This window comes from Odocoileus virginianus, chromosome 12 (genome assembly GCF_023699985.2).
Source record: "Odocoileus virginianus isolate 20LAN1187 ecotype Illinois chromosome 12, Ovbor_1.2, whole genome shotgun sequence".
In the NCBI taxonomy this organism is placed as follows: Eukaryota; Metazoa; Chordata; class Mammalia; order Artiodactyla; family Cervidae; genus Odocoileus; species Odocoileus virginianus.
Genome location: NC_069685.1, coordinates 46,623,530 through 46,641,968, shown reverse-complemented (window position 1 = coordinate 46,641,968; position 18,439 = coordinate 46,623,530). Strand labels below are relative to the sequence as shown.

Here is an 18,439-nt window from a genome sequence, read left to right as displayed (position 1 = left end):
AGCACAATGGCCATGGATTTCTTAAATTATGTGGGTTTATAAGAGGAAGTCAACTTCTTGGAAATAGGACTTTTGGAAGGGATTTAGAAGCAGCTGTTTTAAACAGCAGGGATGAGCGTTCGTGCTCTGCTGGGTTGGTGGGAGAAGCGGAATCATCTCACTGGCACCTTCTCACCTGGTCTCCTAGCAACGCGTTCTTTACCATCCTTGGTAACATCTAGGGAGAAGCAGCTTTGCGGGAATCCTGAGATCCAGGTCTGTGAGGAGACCTTGATGAAAAGAAGAAAATGGGGACAGTTATGCGCACTGCATCTTCGTGGCTCTGATCCAGGCCCGTGGGATTTCAGTTCCCAGCAGAAGTCATCGAGGTCTCCCGGGATGAACCTCAATCTCTCTCCTTGGGAACTTTTTCCCTCCACTCTCCACTGACCTTTAGGTATATCAGATTTAGCGCACTTTGTGCCAGGTACTAATATAATCCCTTTACAATTTGTTTATTTTTTCCGTTTAATTCTCACAACAGAACTAACGAGGTTGGTTCTCTCTTTAGCTGCGTTTTCCGGATGCAGAACGGCAAGTAAATTCCTTGCCAGAGGTCACCGGGTTGATGGGGACAGAACCTGAGGGGAGCCCCCCGTGTTCCACTTAGATCCTGTGCTCTTCCTCACTGCCAGGCTGTGGGGTTGACCAGGCGGCTCCAGGAGACCCTGCTGAGACAGAGCCGGGGATACGTGGGGCTGTGGTCACCTGGGTTCTTGTCCCCAGACACCCTGTATCCAGGGGCCTCCTAAGAACATGGGTGAGTTCTGGGAGACCCGAGGCTGTCCTGAGGGAAGGGGATATTTCTCCTTACCTTCAATCGCCTGTCCTGAGTGAAGGGGATCCTAAGAACATGGGTGAGTTCTGGGAGACCTGAGGCTGTCCTGAGTGAAGGGGATCCTGCTCCTTACCTTCAATCTCCTAGGTGCCCCTAGGAGAGGCCACCTCTCCATCAGATTCCACCCACCTAGTCAGGCGGCACTCACTCTAAGGAGACAGAAATCCTAGAATGTCTCTGGCACTCATCCTGGTTTCAATGAATGGGCTTCTGCCTCTGTGTTTATTTCCATCCAGGATGCCAAAGTGATCCATGTCTTGGATTTCCAGTAGCACCTCAATCTGCACTATGTCAGTATGGGTTGTTGCCTTAAGGATGGTTTTCATCCAGAGAAAGACCATCTGTGGCTGTGCTGTGCTATGTTTAGTTGCTCAGTGGTGTCCAAATCTTTGCAGCCTCTTGGTCTATAGCCCACAAGGCTCCTCTGTCCATGGGGATTCTCCAGGCAAGAATACTGGAGTGAGTTGCCATGCCCTCCTCCAGGGGACCTTCTCAACTCAGGGATCGAACCCAGGTCTCCCACCTTGCAGGTGGATTCTTTACCATCTGAACCATCAGGGAAGCCCAAGAATACTGGAGTGGATTGCCTATCCATTTTTCAGGGGAACTGCCCCACCCAGGAATCGAATCGGGGTTTCCTGCACTGCAGGCAGATTCTTTACTAGCTGAGATACCAGGGATGCCCCATCTGTGGCTACTTGATTTTAAATTAAAAATCAAAATAGTAAAGTAAAATCCCTGAACTCCAGAACTTTTCTTTGTAAGTTCAACTTACAAATCCTAATAATCTATTTATAAAATAAGTATGTTTTAATGAGGCTTTTTATAGCATCATTCAATAAATTTATTTTAAACTGTGTGTATAAATGTAAGTCTGTTTTAGTTTTCAAAAAAGTCCTCATTGAATTTGTTACCATGTTGTTTCTCTTTTATGTTTTGGTTTCTGACCTCTAGGGATGTGGGATCTTAGCTCACTGACTAGGGATCGAACCCACGCCCCCTGCATTGGAAGGGGAAATCTTAATCACTAGACCACCAAGTCTGCTTTCCTTTTAAGCAACTCAAATGCCATTTATCAAGCAAAACTATCTTATGGGTTTAAACAGACCTGACGTATCTACTAAATAAACAAGTTGTCTTCAGTACTCCAATATAGTTTCAGTATTAAGATAGAGTTCTCATACTTTTCAACTTGAAATCACGTCAAAAATTGATTTCAAATTGCATTCTAGCTGAGAAAAGAGGTGAATCTGTAATGTCATAGGGGTTCCGTTCAGTTCAGTCGCTCAGTCGTGTCTGACTCTGCGACTGCAGCATGCCAGGCCTCCCTGTCCATCACCAACTCCCGGAGCTTGCTCAAACTCGTCCACTGAGTTGGTAATGCCATCCAACTATCTCATCTTTTGTCATCCCCTTCTCCTCCCATCTTCAATCTTTCCCAGCATCAGAGTCTTTTCAAATGAGTCAGTTTTTTGCATCAGGTGGCCAAAAAATTTACCCCATGATAAATTAATTTACCCCCATTTGTTTAATTTATCATGGGGTAAATTCTCTTAATTATAAATGCTTTAAATACAAAAAATTCCCCAATTATGTCTCACTGTAACAGAAAAATAAAATAGGCTTGTCACACAATTCATCTGTGCTATTGATTCTCAACTTTCCTAGGTTTAAAGACCTACTAAGGAAATAATTTAACATTTCCAGAAAATGAGAGTTATAATCTCAAACAAATTGGGATTTTTTTTCTTTGAAAATTATTGACATCAGTTAGTGGACTTTAAGTTACTTAGAGATGCCATATTTTCAGCTGAGCCAGGGGATCGGGGCTTCCCTGGTGGCTCAGATGGTAAAGAATCCACCTGCAAGGTGGGAGACCTGGGTTCGATCCCTGGGTTGGGAAGATCCCCTGGAGGAGGGCATGGCAACCCACTCCAGTATTCTGGCCTGGAGAATCCCCGTGGAGAGGGGAGACTGGCAGGCTATAGTCCACGGGATCGCAAAGAGTCAGACACCAGACGAAACTGAGCGACTAAACACAGGGAATCTGGAGAAGTGGATACACTGGGTGATTTGCTTACCATCTGTACCACCTTGTAGGCCTTTTAAAGTGTCTTTACATCAATTAATAGGAAAGTCCCTGCTTCTGAGACGAGAGATCTCACAGCCAAAGGTCTTCAATACAAAGCTCACAGCAGCCAGTCTTTTTTTAAAAAACAAAACAAAACAACAAAACAAAAACAAAAGTCATGTGCTTATTTTATGATTTTATTTTGGACTGTACTGGATCTTTGTTGCGGTGTGCATGGCTTAGTTGCCCTGAGGCATGTGGAATCTTAGGTCCCCAACCAGGGATTGAACTCGTGTCCCCTGCATTGGAAGGTAAATTCTTTACCACTGGACTACCAGGGAAGTCCCACAGCAGCCAGTTATGATGGGAGTCTCACTCCTCCCACTTAGAGGGCTTCAACCCTTGACTAGATGACTCCTTTCGCTGCTTGATTTTGGTCTCTGTGACCCCCTGTCCTTCCTTCCTGGTGGTGCCAGTGCTGTCCCTGACATTTCAGTGAACACACACTGGGATTCTGTGCCCTTCGAGTGTTTCTGTCTGCCTCTTTAGCCTTAGTGGCTAAGATCATGTCAATGACGCTCACCTTTGGGGTTCCCATCCTCCACAATCAATCAAATCTGCGCTGTCATTGTCCTGGCTGGTTCAGGGTTACCTCTCCCTGTTCTTGGGGGAGCTAGTGTGGTATGTTATTTGGTAGCTCAGATGGTAAAGAATCTGCCTGTGATGCAGGAGACCCAGGTTCAATCCCTGGGTCGGGAAGAAACCCTGGAGAAGGGAATGACAATCCACTCTAGTATTTTTGCCTGGAGAATTCCATGAATAGGCCATGGTGTCACAAAGAGTCAAGACATGACTGAGCGACTAACATCTGTCATTGTCAACCTATTGGTCAAGTTAGCATATTTAATCCTATTTGGCCACTGTTGACAATTTCCTGCTTGAAATTGGGCTTCTTTTGATCTGAACTCTTTATATATAGATATAAATGTAAATGTGCATATATATATATATATATGTATATAGAAAGAAAGTGAAGTCACTCAGTTGTACCTGACTCTTTGCAACCCCATGGACTGTAGCCCACCAGGCTCCTCCCTCCATGCAATTTTCCAGGCAAAAATACTGGAGTGGATTGCCACATTTCCTTCTCCAGGGGATCTATATATGTGCACACATATATGACTTAAAAATATTTTAAGCTCTCAAATGTGCAGGACCAATTCATTAAATTTTCTGGAGAAATTAAATGACATTTTTAAAATGCTGTCTTTTTCTTATTACTTAATAGACCCTAATAAGAGACAGGACATGTAAAAATTACAATTACTATAAAACTTATTACTGTATTTGTGTTTCAGCATATTCTAAAGCACCATAGAATTGATGTAATTAATTTTGTTACTCACATATACAGCCACATGATTAAGTGAACAAATGAAATACATACATACACACATGTATGTACACAAATATTGAGTACTTGTTTAAATTAAAATGTCCTATCAGTTAATTCCCTGGAAGTCCAGTGGTTAGGACTCCAAGCTTCCACTGCAGGGGGATTTTCCTTTGAATAAATTTAATTCATCACCTTTCACAAACTCAGTTTATTTCAATTAGCCATAAACTATTTTTATGAGTATTTTGTCTCTTAAGATTTGCACAACTGCAAAGGGCCAGCATGAGCCTTTAATTAAAGAGCTCTTCCCCTTTAGAATTCCTTTCCATATTTAAACAAAATGTTCTTGCTTTCTGGCAACATCAGTAAGTTTCCGACCCCATTTTTGCCCTAGGGTTTAGCATCAGTTGCTCTCATATGAGTGCTGGACTCCTTGGGCTGAGTTGATGTTGGAGACAAGAATGTAGGGTCTAGTGGGCATTGGTGCTTGGCAAATGGGCTGATGTTATTCTCGAACTACTTTTAGATAGTGATTTAGGGTAAATGTTGACCATGAACATTGAAATGTAACTTATTAGGTTTTGTTCCCAGTTGTTTATTTCACAAGCTTCCCTCAACCATGAGGACTATGATGTGTCACCCTCTCTTCTTGCTCAGCTGCCTCTGTCTGCTGTCTCCATATGTATGAGGCTGCTCCCTGCTCCCTAAGGTTTTGTTTAATTGTTAATTATTTTTCCCTCGGCCAACTGGTCGTCTCAACCCATGTATCTTGGTATTTTCCCCACTCTTATGGTTTTTCCAACTATTGTCTCTATGATGATGATTGCCAAATAGGTACCCCCAGACTGAAACTTTTCCTCTGAGATTCAGGTACACATCACCAGCTATTGAAGTAGTTGGAATTTTAAAATGAGGCCTTCAACACGTAGAAATTTTTTGCTTCACATAGGCAAAATATCGACCTGAAAGAATTCTTTTTAATTCAAATTGCAGTATTTCCAGAAAAGAAATGGAACAAGAAGAAAGATCCCCGAAGATCAAAATTCAGCATGACTTTGAAGAATTGCCTGTTTCACGGACTCTTACAGAGAGAAGAATAAAACGAGAAACAATGAAGGAAGGAAAAGATGAAGGGAAGGGGGAAAAAACTGAAAAATCCTAGCAAATGAGCTACTAAGTCTCCATTTTCATGCCATTTGCAATGAGTAAAGTGGACACTGAAATCATGGGAGTTAGTGGCAAAGGAAGCCACAGATCAAGATTCAGGCTTACCCTGGAAGTTTTCTGTAGTTTTTAGTTTTCTCTTTTCTAAAATGATGATGCAAACATACAAGCTTAAAAAAGAAATGTGAATACACCTAACCAAATACCTGGTTCTTAGCCCTAAATCCAACTTTGTTAAAATATCCAGAGAATGAGTGACATACACCTGGGAAGTGAACGCTAGGGTCCTAGTCTATGTGTTTTACAAATGGAGGCTGCTCTGCCTGGTTCCATGCCTTCAAAGGCTGTGAAGAAAGATGGATGGACCTTCCCTGGGTGGTCCAAGCTCCTAATGCAGGGAGCCCTAGTTTGGTCCCTGGTCAGGGAATTAGATCCCACATGCTGCAACTAAGAGTTCATGTGCATCAGCTGAAAAAAAATCCCATATGCTTCAAGTAAAGATCCTGTGTGCTGCAATTAAGATCTAACACAGTCAAATAAATAAGTAAATATTAAAAAAAGAAAGATTGGTGATGAGGTATAATTAAATATGAATTTCACTTTTGATAGTTCATATTGTTTGTGATTCATCCAAAATAATATATTTAACCTGAGTGTACCTTATCCCCCTAGATATTACAAGTGCAAGATTATTTTTATGTGTGCTGACAAGGCTAAACATTGTTAAATGGTTTTTAAAAATCAGTATTGAACCACAAAATTAAGTAATTTCCATCTTTCCTTCATGACCACCTAACTAACAGTTTGGGTACTAATAGCTGATTGAAATGAGAACATTCCCTTGATTAGATCCTTTGATCTTTTCTCCAACTCCCCTCCTTTTTAAGAAAAGGGTATAATTCAAAGATAAATAATGGAAGGAGGTGATTCTTCCAGTGGGTGGTAAGTATAAGGAACTCACTGTCTTTAAAGTCTTGTGCCACTAAGGTCTGAAACTGGTAAAAGAGGGATTTTGTTAACTGAATGAGGGTGTGCAAGAAAATGACTTTAAATGTATTTCAGAAAGACTTATTTAAGAAATTTTATAAGTCCACAGACCAAATCTATAGGCAACCACAGGGGGCGCTGTCCTTGATCAGGGTGGAAAGTGAGAGAAAATGCTCAATGGAGGTAAGAGTGTGGAGTTTGTGCCTTGGGCAAGACACCAGGCAGGGTAGATTCCAACATCCTAGAGTAACCTTACCTGCCAATGGGACCCATCCACTGTAACCTCATCATGCTAAAATACTTCTTCCTTTTAATCCTGTTTGCTTACAAACCTGTACAATTTCCCACTCACATGATGACGTGTGAAATATATTTAGTTTTTGGTATGTTTGCTTCACCCCCTACCTCCTCATTTTTCTGACTCCATAGCTTGAGAAAACCTCAACTTAACCTAGCTTTTAAATTCCTCTTCCAAAGGATGTCATCCTCAATCTTATTTACAAAGAAGAAAGAGACACAAACTAAAACAGACATATGGACACCAAGCGGGGAAGAGAGGAAGAATTGGGAGATTGGGATTGATGCATATATACACTATTGCTATTAGGTATAAAGTAGATAACTAATGAGAACCTGGGCTTCCCTGTGGCTGCGATGGTAAAGAATCTTCCTTGCGGGAGACCAAGGTTTGATCCCTGGGTTGGGAAGACTCCCAACCCAGAGTTGGAAGAGTATGGCTACCCACTCCAATATTCTTGCCTGGAGAATTCCACGGACAGAGGAGCCTGGCGGGCTCCGTACAGTTCATGGGGTTGCAGAGTCAGTCGGACATGGCTGAACTACTAACACTTTAACTTTAAGATGAGAACCTAGTGTAAACACAGGGACCCCTACTCAAAGCTCTGTGATCCCCTAAATGGGAAGGAGATCCGAGGAAGAGGGGATCCGTGTACATGGAAAGCTGACTCACTTTGTGGTAGAGAAGAAACTAACACAACATCGGTAGAGTGACTCTACTCCAATAAAAATTGACATTTTGAAAAAGAAAATAAAGGATGTCAACCAGTAGTTTTCAGCATGGAGGGGGCACCTGGGTAGCTGCTTGCAGATTAAATAATTGGCACATTGGAATCTCAGTCTCTATCAGGAGTAAGGCTGGAGTCTGCTTATTTATACCTAAAGTCACTTCTTTGCTTATCACTTGAGTTTCTAGCACAATCTCTTTGGAGGTTTGACAAACGGAAGAGACCACAGTTTAATAGCCAGATAATCCAGTCACAATGACAGGCGGGCTTTTGGAAAGACGAAAATCTCCTAGCACTAGGACTTAGCTCTGTAAAGCCTTTCAAACACTTGCTGGCTATACAAAGCAGGCAGCCCCTGTGCTGATAAGAAGGAGATTTCCAGTCAGTGCCCCTGATAATTAAGTGGCCTTGTCAGAAGGTTGAGATACACACAGATGCATTGGGGAATATTTCATTTTTAAAAAGACATAAACACATAAAGGAGAATGAAAAAGGGTTTTAAAGAATTGCCTTTGACTCTTTGGATGTCAATCAAATTTAAAATATGTTGCTACCAAAAGACACCTGATCCTGTACTCTGAATCTCTTTTAGGAAAATGTGGGGCTTGACAAAAGCTTAAAAGTGCTTTTGTACACTTTTTAACATTTATATATGTGCATTGTTGCATTTTTATTATGTAAATCTGGGTTTGGTAAGGACCAAGGCTACTTCTTCAGGAAATGTAACAAGGGACATTTAAGGCAATTAGAATAGGAAGAGCATTCAGGTAGATGGCAGGAATTGCTCTGCTGTTGGAATACGCTTAGGCAGCCATACTGAAGATGGATATACATGTGCCACCTTCTTCAAAGCAAACGGTTCTTTTCTAGGTCTTTTGTGCTTTCATACAAATTGCCAACTTTTTTTGTTCTAGTTCTGTGAAAAATGTCATTGGTAATTTGATAGGGATTGCATTGAACCTGTAGATTGCTCAGCCATGAAAAGGAACAAAATTGGGTCATTTGTAGACATGTGGGTAGACCTAGAGAGTGTCATAGTGAAGTATGTCAGAAAGAGAAAAACAAATATTGTATATTAATGCATATATGTGGAATCTAAAAAGATTGGTATAGATGATCTTATTTACAAAGCAGAAATAGGGACACAGATGTAGAGAACAGACATACGGATGCCAGGGGGGAAAAGAGGGTGGTGAGAAGAATTGAGAGACTGGGGTTGACATATATGCACTGTTAATATAGGGCTTCTCTGATAGCTCAATTGGTAAAGAAACAGCCTGCAATGCAGGAGACTCTGGTTCAATTCCTGGGTTGGGAAGACCCATGGGAGAAAGGATAGGCTCCCCACTTCAGTATTCTTGGGCTTCCCTTTTGGCTCAGCTGGTAAAGAGTCTGCCTGCAGTGTGGGAGACCTGGGTTCAATTCCTGGGTTGGGAAGATCCCCTGGAGAAGGGAAAGGCTACCCGCTCCAGTATTCTGGCCTTGGAGAATTCCATGGACTATATAGACCATAGGGTCACAAAGAGTCAGACAGGACTGAGTGACTTTCACTTTCACATTGTTGATCCTGTGTATAAAATAGATGTTTCCCAGGTGGCTCAGTGGTAAAGAATCCTCCTCATTGGATCCCTGGGTCAGGAAGATCCCCTGGAGTAGGAAATGGCAGGTCACTCTGGTATTCCTGCTGAAAAATTCCTTGAACAGAGGAGCCTGGCCAGTTACAGTCAGATGTGACTGAGCTTGCACAATAAAATAGACAACAAACGAGAACTTAGTTGGAGCTGTATAGTCCTTGGGGCCGCAAAGAGTCGGACTTGACTGAGCTGTGAAGTGAAGTCGCTCAGTCGTGTCTGACTCTTTGCGACCCCATGGACTGTAGCCTACCAGGCTCCTCCGTCCATGGGATTTTCCAGGCAAGAATACTGGAGTGGGTTGCCATTTCCTTCTCCAGGAGATCTTCCCAACCCAGGGATTGATCCCAGGTCTCCCACATTGTAGGTAGACACTTTACCATCTGAGCCACCAGGAGAGAAAGCTACTTTCACTTAAATGAGAACTTAATGTTTAGCGCAGGTAACTCTGCTCTGTTATGACCTGAAAATGGAAAAGAAATACCCAGAAGAGGGGATATGCGTATAGGTATAGCCTATTCACTTTGCTTTACAGCAGAAACTAACAGAACATTGTAAAACAGCTACACTCCACTAAAAATTAATTTAAAAAATGATCTTCCATTAGCTGATTATTATTAAGAGGGATCTTGTCCACAGCTTTTACTGCTGTCCATCCTGATTTACAGACTACCCAGGTGGCACTAGTGATAAAGAACTCTCCTGCCAATTCAGGAGACATAAGAGACACAGGTTTGATCCCCAGGTCAGGAAGATCCCCTGGAGGAGGGCATGGCAACCCACTCCAGTATTCTTGCCTGGAGAATCCCCTTGGATAGAGGAGCCTGGTGGGCTACAGATGGGATCACAGAGAGTTGGACATGATTGAAGTGACTGAACACGCACAGCACATCCTGATTTACAAATAGGAAACAACAGTTCTATGTTGTCCTGGAGGATTTGCTGGAGACTAGGTAGCTGTCATGGTAGATGATGTTTACTCGACTTAAGCTTTGCATCAAGAGGCATCACAGCATTTTGAAACCCAGGATGCAAAGGGACTTCAGAGCCTGTGTTCAAATCCCGGCGCTGCCACTTCCTAGATGTGCACACCTGGTGATGTCATCTACTCACGATTTCTGTTCTGTAACAGGGATGATGTTAAAGCTACTGCCTCAGTTAATAATAAGTTAATGAATGTGAAAAGCTTAGTCTCAGGTCTGGCACACGGTTTGTTCTCTACATGTGTGAGCTGTCATTATCTCCTAGGGACCAGCCATCTAGCCATCAAGTGGCCGATTTCCAGGAAACAATGAATAGAAGAGCTGAGTCTACTGAACAGCAAAGGGGAGGAAAAAAAGAGAGAAACACCAAGGGGAAGATCCTAACAAAATGGTACCATTGAGGCAGATGGGCTGAGAAGCTGGTGTTTGTCAGGAATAATACATTGGAGCTTTGTTTTCCTTAGAATCTTCAAGGCCAAGTCAATGGCCGAAGCTGAGCTCTGCTGGACTAAACAGATAAGATGACCACTAAGAAACAAGATGACAATTGGTCAAAGGTAAACAAAGACCCGAAAGAACTGTCCTATGTAAGTGATGTTTTATTTTCGCCATGCAGCGAGGGCCATCTTAGTTCCCCCGCCAGGGACTGAACCTATGCTCCCTGTGTCAGAAGCGTGGAGTCTTAACCACTGGACTGCCAGGGAAGTCCCATATATGTGATTTAAACTGCGTCTTGACTGCACTCCTCCTCCTTAGGGAAGATGTCCAAATCCTTTGTCTCTGGGTGTGTATTTCTACCTTGCTTCTCTTCTAAATAAGCAAATGTCTTCTCTGTGTGTTCTCCCACATGTTGTGTGTGCTTCTAATAATAAACTTTGTACCTGTTTTTACAGGTTTTGCCTCCTTGAAACATTCTTGGACAAGAGCTAGGGTGATGTTGCTTCTAGCCTCCAGCCCCCTGGTGGACTAATGGCTAGGATTCCTGGTTTTCATCCAGGCTACCCAGGTTCAATTCCTGGGCAGGGAAATAAGGTCTCACTTCAAGCCACTGCTCACTGTGCCTCTGAGAGCAACATCTCAGAATATTATTTTAGCCACAAAACAAAGTGAGAAAATTCCAGGGGAATTTTTATTCTCTGTGCTTATGTCCCTGTCTGTTTAATAAATTCTATGTGAAAAATTATTTACATGGCTTGTTTCTTTCATATATAAAGAGAAATAAACAGATTTGTGTGTTGACTGTCTGGAGTATCCAAAGGTTATGGGCGACTTTGAGGATTCTTTTTCATCCCCACTCCTCTCTCCCTCCCAGGTTCTTTTTCTTCTTCTTTCTTTTCCCTTTCTCCCCCTGTGGAGCCCTGTACCAAGGTCAGGGTGCAGTGCCTTATACCAAGGTCACAGGACAAAAGTTTCCAGAAATAACCAAGCCCTGTAGCAACTGTTGCCATGAGTCTCTGGACCTAAACCAGCCAGTTCCCTGACCACATATTAGGTAAAATATCCACTCTATAGCATCCTAACCAATTACCTAATGCCACCCGCCCAGTAGGAATTTTCTTTGTCTTCAGGCTATAAAAGTTGGCTACCAGCTCACATAAGGGGTCAGCTCTCCCTTGAACTGAGAGTCTCCCACTCTAATAAACTATATTCTCCTCTCATTCTGCCTCATGTCGGGAAACTCTTTTCCAACCAGTGACAGACCACAACATTTCCCTCCTTCCTTCCTTCCTTCCTCATTTCTTTCTTTCCTTCTCCTTTCTTTCTTCTCTGTTTGTTCTCTTCCTTCCTTTCTCTATTATTGTTTGATATTCACCAAGAGCCAGTAGTGCTATTTTGACCATATAAAAATAGATTGCCTCCAAATGGCTTTGTCTCCCCTAAGAGATAATAGATTGCTTTCTTCCCCTTCAGTACAAACCGGAAATTGAAACAGATGAAGCATGTCTTCAGCAGTGTCAGGCAAAGCAATCTGGCTTGTGGAGAGTCCATCTCTGGACATATTTGGAGAACAGGGAGAGGAGGAAGAGCTCTTGGTCCACAACTGGAGGTGAGGATGGGGGTCCACTCTCTCCAGGACTGATGTGGTTGTAGGACTCTCTCTTCTAAGGGCATCCTGACTGTAATATATGCCTTTTTATAGTTTGGGCACAATCTTCCCAAAATAGCAGCAGTTTGACTGTTCCGTGTATAACAACAGCAATAATAAAACAGTAAATTTGAAGATCTAATTGGCTTTCTTAAATGATTCGTGAACTGGGCAACATCTCATCGGGCAAACAGATGGGTGAGTTTTCCTACAACAGGAAAACTTTTGTAGTAAGGAGGGTGGGAAAAGAAAAGGAAGTCATCAGTAAGGAAAAAATGAAAACCCATTGGAGGGAAGTAGTTCAGGTGAAGACAGCTTCTCATTGGCTGAGCTGTGGCATTTTCTATTGGTTGAGAAAGAAGGAGGTTTTCCTTCGTCCTGCTGGGTAATGAGTAGTCAGACTTCCTGTTTGGGATTGCCGGTGTCCTTTCCTGATGGAGTCAGTAACTGTTGTCTTCCTGTTTGGGGTAACTGATGATGAGAGGTAGAGTGTCACCAGCTCACTCTACAGGCCACCCCGACTGTCTGTAATTGATACCTCCTTTTATTTTTCACAAGAGGTAAGCAAATCAATTGGGAGGTTTTAGGGAACTTATTATCAATACTCACAGTACTCTCGGGGTCATTTAAAGGTATATGCAGAGCAGCAAAATATTTGAGTCACCATTGTGTAGGGCCCAGTTGAGATCAAATAAGGTGACATTTGGCCTTCTGTTCCAGCTCTCTTACTGTAAACAATCATCCTTTTCATGATCAACTTGGTATCACTTTTTTTTTTTTTTGCCCTTTTGTGCTTTTGATTGATGATTTCCTGTTTAAAATGGACCCTAAATAGTGCTTGGAGCTGAAGTGCTGCCATGTGCATTATAGCCAAGTAAATAGCATGAGTCCTTGTCCTAGTTCTAAAGTTGGCCATGAGTTCAAGGTTATTGAATTAACAATGCATATTAAACATGTTGCCTTTAAACACAAGCACACATTCTAAAATGTTATGTTGGTCAGCTGATGAAAATATGAGAAGAAGCTTCCTGGAATCTATATCTGTATTTCCTCTGGAATCACTAGGTTTGGATTTGCTAATTCAATGTTTGTGATGACTTCATACAACACAACCACCACAGACAACAAGAATTGACTCCTACTTGGAAGAAATTGGCCTTTATTCTTGCTTCTATATTTTTGCAGGCTTTTTTTGTTTGAAGAAGTGCAAAGTCAGTTCAGGGTTAACATTTGCCCCCACTGTCTGTAGAGGATTCATTCTCTTCAATACATTGACTTTTATTTTGGAGGTGGCTCAATTAAAACTGCAACAAGGAAGTTAAGAAAGGGAATGGTGTTTCCAGGTTTGTGCGTGTGTTAACTGTTCTTGGCTGCTTGCATTATTTATTGTCCTTGGTCTGTTGGCATCTTTATGATGCCGTGACTCAAATTTTATAGCTGTTTGACCAGGCTAATTTTCCATGCTGCATTTTGTCAGCCCATCTCAGACACCCAACCAGTTAACTCAGCATCACATGTGCTGTGAACTGCATCCCTTCCATCATCCAGGAAGCCTCTGGCTCTCTGCTGCTCTTCAGCAGCTTGGAAACAGAGGTCAGAGAGGAGAAAATACAAAGTTTTCCCCAAACCTTTTCTCATAATTACTAGGAGATGATAATTCCTAGTGATTCCCTTTAATATTTTTGACTGTTGTGACAGCTTTGAAGAGTACCTACAAAATGAATGGGGTAAACCTTGAATTTTGCACTCAGTCTAAGTTAACACAGCTGAATTTATATCTTTCCTCTCTTGATAAAGGTCCTTTGTGAAATCTCATTGTTATGTGGCTCAGATCAAGGAGGATTTTATTTTCAGTTAGAGAAGCAGCAAAAGGATTTGTGGCCTTTAGTTCCAAAATATGACTCTTGAATTGAGGACTGGACACTCCTATCTCCTTCAATGTCTCCAACCATAGTGAACTCACATATTTTTTAAAATCGAAGTGTGGTTGATTTACAAGGTATTAACGCCTATTGCACAGCAAAGTGATATAGTAATACATACACACACACACACACACACACACACACATTCTTTTTCATTATGGTTTATCACAGGATATTTCTCCATTTCACAGAGAATATAGTTGTCTGTGATATACAGTAGGACTTTGTTGTTTATCCATTCTATATGTGATAGTTTGTATCTGCTGACCCCAACCTCCCAATCCTTCGCTCCCCAACGCCCCTCCCACCTTGACAACCACAGGTCTATTCTCTACGTCTGTTGTGAACTCACACGTTTTTAAGTCACACTCTGGTTTGATCTCTGACTGTGACTGTACAGATAAACCAGGTTGGCTGCCTTCCTTTGAGCATCTCAAGTTCACTTCTCTTGGTCTGAACATCCTCCAAGTGGAGAAACCCTATTTCATGAGCATGATCTCTGTGTCTGAATATGAGAAAGTTGAACCAAAAATGAATCAACCATTTACTGTGGCTGAGATTGGGTTTTTTCACAAGGGGCTTTCAGTGTTTAAATAGGGAAACCCCCAGAAAAACTAAGAGGAGTTGGAATCCTAATGCAGTTAGCTGTCTTGCAAATCAATTGTGTTCTGCCGTTCTTTGGGTGTTCCCTTAGTATTAATAGCAGTTTAAAAAGGAATTCCAGAACATAGACAGAAGGCCAAAGAGGGATACTGAAGTGTGGGCCCTTTTGTGAACTTACTCTGGGTGACACATCAAGAAAACCCGAGGTCTCACCCAGTGTCCACCTCCCTGGATACAGTGGCTGAGAACAGGAAGGGATATTGGGGGTCCCCCATTCATCCAAAATTAAAGTCCCTCCAGTTTTGAGACTTCAAATAGACTTGAAAGAAATAAGAAATACAAAATAAGGTTAAAATTCAAATTTGTGTTCTCATTTTTTCTAATTTTGCTTTTAGTTTTTTAAAAACTGCTTTCATTTACTGTGGTGGGGGTTTAGTTCCTAAGTTGTATTTGACTCTTTGCGACCCCATGGACTATATCCCCAACAGGCTCCTCTGTCCATGGGGTTCTCCAGGCAGGAATACTAGAGTGGGTTGCCATTTCCTTCTCCAGGGGATCTTTCTGACCCAGGGATTGAACCTGGATATGCTTGCATTGCAAGTGGATTCTTTACCAACTGTACCATCAGGGAAGCCCTGATTTAGCATATGTACATCTAAAAGAGGGCTTCCCAGGCAGCCCTAGTGGTAAAGAACCTGTCTGCCAATGCAGGAGACATAAGAGAAGCGAGTTCAATCTCTGAGTAGGGACAATTCCCTGGAGGTCATGGTAACCCACTCCAGTATTCTTGCCTGGAGAATCCCCATGGACAGAGGAGCCTGGCTACAGCCCATGGGACTGCCAAGTCGGACATGACTGTAGCGATCTAGCACACACGCACGCATATCTAAAAGAAGCCAAGGAGGAATTTCACTCTCATAGCTGGAAACTGCCTTCACTGGTCTCAGGATCCTCTATACTCCGGCCACACTGTCCTAGAAGAGGAAGCTCTGGTCTGGAGTTTCTAGCTGAGGACTTATTAATTCAAGACTCAACACTTCTGAAGCCTGTTCTCATTAGTGTCCACATTTGAACAGACCCAGATCAGCACATTCTTATTAATATTCTTACCCACATACTTTGGTTCTAAATAATAGATGGTCTTGAACATTTCCCAGGTAGTTTTATTTTGTATCATATATTTTATCCAAACTTCTTTGAATTATTTAGTTAGAATTTAAAAAGGCACTAATCATGCCATTTACCTCTTCTGATTCTCCCACACAGCAGGATCTTAAATTATTCCAATATTTTGCATCACCAACAGAAATAAATAGCCCTATATAAAATTTAGGTCACATCAAGATTTTCTGACCCAATAAAAGTGTTGCTTGTCTGGGAAACCCTTACAGGCAATTATAAATATGTCAAAAATAATGTGAAAGCATGGCATTTGAGATTGAGTCCAGAGTGAGCATTTAAAAGTGGCTGTAAATGATTACATTTATGGTTAAATATATGCTTAAATATATACACTCCTGTGTATCCTTGAGAGTTCACATAACCAAAATCCAATTTTGAGAAACTTTTTAGAGCTGACAGTCACAGTTTGCTAAGCAAGATTCTGAAGGTGATCAGGAAATTAAAAACAATAATAATGATATTAATAATATGAGTTCAATTGGGTTGTAGGGGAGGATGGGGAAGAATGAGCATCTTTCTGCCCCCAAATCTTGAGATTGTAGGTTTGTTGGCCCCAGCCTGTGAAGCACTTGGATTTTGTATTTAGTATTTACGGGGGTCAGAGGAACTACTATGTATAAAATAAATAAGCTACAAGGATATATTATACAATGTGAGGAATACAGCCAATATTTTACAATAGTTATAAATGGAATATAACTTAAAAAAATTTTGAATCACCCTGTTGTACACCTGAAACTTCTGTAATAACTGTGCATCAGCTATACCTCAATCAAAAACATAAAACAGGAGAATTGGAGTACCAAAAGTGAGATGAATCAAGAAATTTTCACTGTCAGTAAATTTCAGCATGTAGGAAACTTTTAGTTTTACCTGAGCTGTATTTCTGTGACCCTCATGGGTCAGTAGTTGAGACTTTAAGGCTCACAGCTTATAGACATAGATGTCCACTTGTGTTAATTTATTGAACATCTTATAACTGAAATAAAGCAACTGAAATAAACCTTTTCTCCACTGCCGTTTGACAAATGGATTTTAGTCCTATTGATGACCAGGTCACACATCATAGATTCTTATTGAATTGACCAGGAGTGGGGTCCAGGCATGAGAGACTTCTTCAAGTTCCATAGATAATTCTAACATATACTCAGGGCTGAGAGCACTTGCAAAGAATGGAAGATGTCTTTTTATCCCCCTTTCAAGGAAAGTGCTCACATTCTAGGTTTCTTTCCTAGAAATATACATTTTCCATATGTCAGAGAATAGATAAAGTTTGGATTTCAAAAGTCTGAGAGCTAGGTAGCTGGATTTTCCCGAGAAGAGATAGTGCTAGGTGTGCCATTGATGGGGAGGGGGACAGGTAGCCCAACTAGAGGGTTACTAAGGCAACTGACCCAATTTGGAGGAGAATGAAAAGTTATGATTTAGGGGTCCAGCTGTTCTGGGTTAGCCAGGACTGAGGGGTTCCTAGGAAGTGATACCTTCTGGCTTTCTGTGCTAAAATAGAGTCCTCACAAACTAGGATTATTGGTTAGGGTTGTGTATCTTGTCACTCAAGGACATCATCCTAAAAAGCTGGAGGCAACTGGGGACCTTACCAGGCTGGGTGGACACAGTATGTCTGGCCCCAGCTTGGCATAAAGGGAGGAAGCTGACACCTCTGAGTGGATGTAGGTTGGGGGCACCTGGAAACAGCAGCCGTGATGGACTAAGGGTCAGAGAATTTCTTCTTATTCTGAATTGAGCAAGCTCCAGGAATCTAGTCTGTCCTTCTGACATTGATAAACAAGGAAGTCCTTCTCTGCTTAAAAGTCTTTAAATGCTGGAAATGACACGGATACCAGCCCAGAGACACTTGGAAAGGACACAGTTAATAGTTATCACAGGTGGTGCAGTGGTAAGGAATTCGCCTGCCCATGCAAGTGACGCAAGAGACTCAGGTTCGATCCTTGAGTTGGGAAGATCCCCTGGGGTAGGAAATGGCAACCCACTCCAGTATTCTTGCCTGGACAATTCCATGGACAGAGAAGCCTGGCAGGGCTACAGTCCATGGGATTGCAAAGAGTTGGCCATGACTGACCACACACATACACAAGTTATTTTAAAGGAGGGAGCCAGAGTGGGTGGACTGGTTGCTATGCTGTCTGGATTTCCAAAACCATAAATGTGGAAATCTACGACTCCAGGTGAAAGCAGTCAAACCAAGTGATGGGAAATGATCATCACACGTGTTCTTTTCATGTGGCTGAAAGTTGGGGTAAAAAAGAATTCCATGCTGTTTCACTGCATCATGCCATTGATGTGTCTTGGAAGCCCTTGTTTCACTTTTGTTTCAAAAGGAATTCTGGCAATTAACTTGCATTTAAAAATAACATGACAAGGACATTTGTAATAGCAAATTTACCGGGAATGATTAAATCATTGAAATCATTTTCCTCTTGTAGTCGGGATCTGAGTTATTGTCTGTTTATATGCAAATATCAGATTCCCAAGCCTATTTTTTAAAATG

At 41.9% G+C, this 18,439-nt stretch overlaps 1 long non-coding RNA gene across 1 annotated transcript; it reads left to right on the top strand.

Moving 5' to 3' along the window:
• The first annotated feature begins 221 nt into the window (after window positions 1-221).
• LOC139037707 (uncharacterized) lies at window positions 222-11,052 on the top strand. Its single transcript, XR_011490545.1, has 3 exons — window positions 222-436; window positions 10,599-10,691; window positions 11,028-11,052. It is a non-coding gene; the product is annotated as an uncharacterized lncRNA (long non-coding RNA).
• Window positions 11,053-18,439: the final 7,387 nt, after the last annotated feature.